Genomic DNA, 6000 nt, shown 5'->3' on the forward strand with positions numbered 1-6000 from the left:
AGACCTGAGACTGGGTAATTTATAAAGGAAAGTGGGTTAATTGGTTCACTGTTTGGGAAGGTGTACAGGAAGTATGGTAGCATCTGCCTCTGGGGAGGCCTCAGGTAGCTTTCACTCATGGCAGAGGGCAAAGCGGGAACAGGCGTCTTACATGGCAGGCACAGGACCAAGAGAGAGGCATGGTGGAGGTACCACACTCTTAAACAACTAGATCCCTCTGCTCTGCCTATTAATCCTTCCCTTTCCCTTACCACGCCCCCCACCAACCCCAAAACCGCTGATCTTTTTACTGTCTCCAGTTTTTCCTTTTCCAGAATGTCACAGAGTTGGAATCCTACAGTGTTTCTTCAATTCTTTTCAGAATGAAGCAGGTTTTTTTGTTTTTGTTTTTGTTTTGTTTTTTGAGACAGGGTCTCACTCTGTCACCCAGGCTGGAGTGCAATGGCGCCATCTCAGCTCACTGCAACTTCCGCCTCCCGGGTTCAAGCGATTCTCCTGCCTCAGCCTCTCAAGTAGCTGGGATTACAGGTGCCCACCACCATGCACGGCTAATTTTTGTATTTTCAGTAGAGATAGGGGTTTCACCATGTTGGCCAGGCTGGTCTCAAACTCCTGACCTCAAGTGACCTACCTGCCTCAGCCTCCCAAAGTGCTGGGATTACAGGTGTGAGCCACTACACCCAGCCTGAAGAAGCTTTCTTTTTAAACCACCAAAAGATATTTTGCAGAGCTAGGGTAAGCGGGTGAGAGAGCCACAGATACCCCATGATAGAGAAGAAGTAACCAGCAGGGGGCAGTGAGCTCCTCTCGCCTGGCCTTCATGAAGCACTCACTACTGCCACCTTATCTTCAACACAAAAGATGAAGAAGCTGGGCTAGGTGGCTCACGCCTGTAATCCCAGCACTTTGGGAGGCTGAGGCAAGCGGATCACTTGAAGTCAAGAGTTTGAGACTAGCCTGGCCAACATGTGAAACCCTGTCTCTACCAAAAAATACAAAAATTAGCCAGGCATGGTGGCATACACCTGTATAGTCCCAGCTACTCGGGAGGCTGAGGCAAGAGAATTGCTGGAACCCAGGAAGGGGAGGTTGCAATGAGCTGAGATCACGCCACTGTACTCCAGCCTGGGCAACAGAGTGAGACCCTGTATCAAAAAAAAAAAAGATCGACAGAGAAATTGGCTCCCTGTTGTTTACTAGTAAGGTTGGAAAAGTCAGGTGGATGGAAGAAGGTGGGGAGTGGATGGGAGAGAGCAGGGAGGGATGGTTCATCCCTTTGCTTATTTATTCAATTAGCAGTGTGATCTTAGAAAAGTTACTTAACCTCTCTGGACTCCTTTACTCATTGGCAAAATAAAGGGGCTAGAAATTCCTGGCAAAGTGTCTTCTGGCTCCATGTTGTGTTCAAGTGGAGAACAGAGAGTTCAGAAAGAAACCAAGTACACACAGGAGTAGGCACATGATAAAAATAGCATTGCATCTAGTTGGGGAGAACAACAGATTCAAAGATGGACAAAGTATACGAGCATCCCGTTCACAGAAAAGGACACAAAAAAAGACACAGAGTTTCGGCAAAGAGGCTCAAACTTAGACATTAAAAAAATTCAAATTAGGCTGGGTGCATTGGCTCACGCCTATAGCCCCAGCACTTTTGGAGGCTGAGGAGGGCAGATCATCTGAGGTCCAGAGTTCGAAACCAGCCTGGCCAACATGGTGAAACCCCGTCTCTGCTAAAAATACAAAAATTAGCTTGGTATGTTGGCACATGCCTGTAATCCCAGCTACTCGGGAGGTTGAGGCAGAAGAATCACTTGAACCCAGGAGGTGGAGGTTGCTGTGAGCCAAGATCACGCCACTAAAAAGGAAATGCAAATTAAAGCTACAAAACTCAGGCTGGGTGTAGTGGCTCACACCTGTAATCCCAGCACTTTGGGAGGCTGTGGCAGGCGGATCACTACTTGGGAGATTGAGGCAGGAGAATTGCTTGAACCCGGGAGGCCGAGGTTGCAGTGAGCTGAGATCGCACCATAGCACTTAAACCTGGAGACAGAGCAAGACCCCATCCCAAAAAAAAAAAAAAAAAGAAGAAGAAGAAGAAGAAGAAGAAATTTTAAAAATTAAGTGAAAAGGCCATGAAGCCTGGATGAAATAATTGGCGACTAGTGGAGAAACAGGACATGGGCCCTCAGGGAAAAGAAAGAGGAAACAGCACATTGAAGTTTTGCAGGTGAAAGGTGAATGGTAGATCACTTCATATTTGGAGTATGTGAAACTCAAGCAATTTAATCTTTTCAAGGGCAAAGACTATCCTCCCTTTTGTATTGCTCATAACACCTTCACATTGTGGCCATAAAAACGCTGGCTGGGTAGGGAAGAGGAGGCACATTTTCTCTGTCCTAGCAATTCCCCTTCTAGAAATTAACCCAGGCCAGGCACAGTGGCTCCCACCTGTAATCCCAGCACTTTAGGAGGCGAAGGCAGGCATAACACCCAAGGTCTTGAGTTCAAGACCAGCCTGGACAACAAGGTGAAACCCTGTCTCTACTAAAAATACAAAAATTAGCCGGGCATGGTGGCATGCGCCTGTAATCCCAGCTGCTCCGGAGGCTGAGGCAGGAGAATTGCTTGAACCTGGGAGGCAGAGGTTGCAAAGAACCGAGATTGCACCACTGTACTCTAGCCCGGGCAACAGAGGGAGACTCCGTCTCAAAAAAAAAAAAAAAAAAAAGTTAACCTTGTCCTGCTCCTGGAAGGAAACTCCAGGCCCTTGGAATGTGCTGCCTGATAGTAATGTCAGTGTCTTTGTTTACCTGGGGGCCTGGAACCACGCCAGCCAGTCTCTGCTAATGACATGATTTAGGGTGGGGGGTTTGGGCCAGGTGATACCAGCATGACCTCTGGAGGGGCTGGAGACTGAGGTCAACTATGGGCCATTGGCCATGACTGGTTGCCAATAAAAACATTGCACACAAGGCTCTGGTGAGCTTCCTTGGTTGGCAATGCCCTGTGCATGTTGCCACACATTATGGCTGGGAGAAATAAGTACTGTCCACGAGTCCACAGGGAGAGGACATCTGGGAGTTGGTGCCTGGCCTCCCTGCCTTATGCACCTTTTCCCTTTACTGATTTTACTCTCTATCTTTCCCTGTAATCAACAGCAGCCATGAGTGCAATGGCTTTTCTGAGCTCTGTGATTCCTTCTAGAAAACCATAGAGGCCGAGAGTGATCTTGGGCCCCTCCTGAAATGCAAACATCTACTGTGTGCCAGTCACTGTTTACTGGGGATACAGCATCAGACAGATGAAAGCCCCTGCCTTCAAGGAGCTGACTTTCTAGTGCAGGAAGACACATCAGAAGCAAGACAAATAGGCTGAGTGTGGTAGCTCAGCAATTTGAGAGGCCGAGGTGAGAGGATGAAGAGTTTGAGACCAGCCTGGGCAACGCAGTGAGACCGCATCTCTATGAATAAGAAAAAAGAAAAGATGACAAATAAGCTTGTCTTTCAGGAGCAGACGTATAGGGGGCCAGGAAACGCCTCGAGACACAGGCTTGGCAGCTATGAGCCAGTCTCCATTAGGACCAGGTCATATTCAGCTTTGATAAGCAGGAGTGGAACAAGCCAAGCAAGTGACACTCGATTTTGCAAGCAGCAGCCACCTGTGTCCCCTTCTCATCGTGGACTGCCGGGTGTGGGTGTCAGCATCAGCACACCTGGCTTGGGTGAGGATGAGCTGGTGGCCACCTCTGTGTCATTTGAAAACACCCATGTTTCTTTCACAGGCGGACCATAGGGGCTGCCTACCGCCCGGGAAATAAAACATGTAGTTTATGAGTGCAAACAAGGAAAAAGTTCAAGCACAAAAACGATACAAAATGCCTCTGGGAGGGTTGACATGTTAGCTGAGGAATCCCAGCTTGGAACCTGGGACCGGTAACTTCACCTGTCAGAATTTCAGTTTGTCCGTAAAATGGAGAGGGGATGTTCATCTTACAGAATTGTTGTGAAATTCAATGACAGAATGTGCCCCGCCCATGGCAGGCACTCAACAGATACTCACTGCTGCTCAGTGCTGGGGTGATCTACAGTCATTGGTCATTATCTTCCTGGCATCCAGAAGCTTACTCACTAATTTACCTTTACTGTTTACAGGTTGACATCATTTCACAATCAAAGATCGAGTCCCAATTCCTATAGCTGTCAGGAGCTCAGCTGAGCTGCAAGAGGGCGGGCTGAGCTGTCAGGTGGCAAAGCAATAAGCCAAAAATGACAGCGTTACGCCCGTGATCACTCACCGTGATGGTACAAGCAGAAGGTTAAAACTGGAGAAAGCACCAACTGCCCTTCTCCCGTTTCCCTACGGAACAGGGCATCAGTTGAGGATCTGGTGTATCATCCAGATGTGGGGGAACCGGGCAAAAGGCTCCTGACAGTATTATGGACCTGGGTAGGGGGCAAGAGAGGGGGCTAGGACTGGAAAAGTACTGAGTAACAAGCCAGGGTAGGGAAAAGGGTCTTCTTTTCCCTCCTTCTGGTCATAAGAGGACCCTGAAGAAGATCCCTGCCCAAGGCCTCAGATCAGGAGACCTAGGAAGGCAGGCAGCAGGGCTAAAAATGCAGACATGCATCAGAGCAGAGCCGTGGGGACTGAGACCACGATGCAACCCCCTCTGGAGATCACAGGGTACTGGCTGCACCCCAAGTCTGGTGTGGGGAGGGCAGCTTCCCCTAAGGCCTGCCAGGTAAAGCTTTCGGAATTGCCTATGGTCAGGCCTTAAAAAAAAAAAATCACATGTGGGTTTTTTGGTTTTTTGAGACGGAGTCTCACTCTGTCACTCAGGCTAGAGTGCAGTGGCTCGATCTCGGCTCACCGCAACCTCCGCCTCTCAGGTTCCAGCGATTCTGCCTCAACCTCCCAAGTAGCTGGGACTACAGGTGCGTGACACCACACCCAGCTAATTTTTGTACTTTTTAGTGGAGATGGGGGTTTCACCATATTGGCCAGGCTGGTCTCGAACTCCTGACCTTGTGATTCACTCGCCTCAGCCTCCCAAAGTGCTGGAATTACAGGTGTGAGCCACCACACCTGGCCACATGGGTTTTTAACCAGGGGCCACGCTCCTCTGCTGTGTTATCCAGGGCCTGAAGCATTGAGACAGTGCATTGCTGTTACCTGGCCCAGGAGTGGGGTGTCCACACATTGGGCGTGCCCAGGACAGCCTCAATTCTGCTGCCCGGCCTACTCATTAACAGCTGCCCTTTTGTCTTTGACATGTCCTATTTAGGCTTACCCTTATAATTTTTAATATAGAAGAAGATTGTCTAAATCATTTTACTGAAAAATGGCACAGTGGTTTTTCTTTTTTTTTAATAGCTGGTACAATGAGTAGCAAGGATAGAGCCACAGACTTTTTAAAGATATAAAGATAACCTTCAACGGATAAACAAAATGTCGTCTATGCACACAATGGACTACAATCTGGCTATAAAAAGCAACGGAGCAATGACGCCTGCCACAGCGTGGGTGGCCCTTGAAAACATTATGCCATGTAAAAGAAGCCAGGCATCGGCCAGACGTGGTGGCTCACACCTGTAAGCCCAGCACTTTGGGAGGCTGAGGCAGGCGAATCATGAGTTCAGGAGTTTGAGACCAGCCTGGCCAACACGGTGAAATCCCGTCTCTACTAAAAGTACAAAAAAAATTAGCCAGGCGTGGTGGCACACACCTATAATCCCAGCTACTCGGAACACTGAGGCAGAAGAATTGCTTGAACCTGGGAGGCGGAGGTTGCAGTGAGCCAAGACTACCCCATTGCACTCCAGCCTGGGCAACAGAGCGACATTCCATCTCAAAAAAAAAAAAAAAAAAAAAACAGCCAGGCACAAAAGACCACATATGCTATGATTCCCTTTACATGATATGTACAGAATGGGCAAATCTATAGAGCTGGAGAGTAGATCAGTTGATTGCCAGGGGCTGGGAGTGGCAGGGAGAGGAGAT

The sequence above is a fragment of the Pan paniscus genome, chromosome 18, assembly GCF_029289425.2.
Source record: "Pan paniscus chromosome 18, NHGRI_mPanPan1-v2.0_pri, whole genome shotgun sequence".
Taxonomy (NCBI): Eukaryota; Metazoa; Chordata; class Mammalia; order Primates; family Hominidae; genus Pan; species Pan paniscus.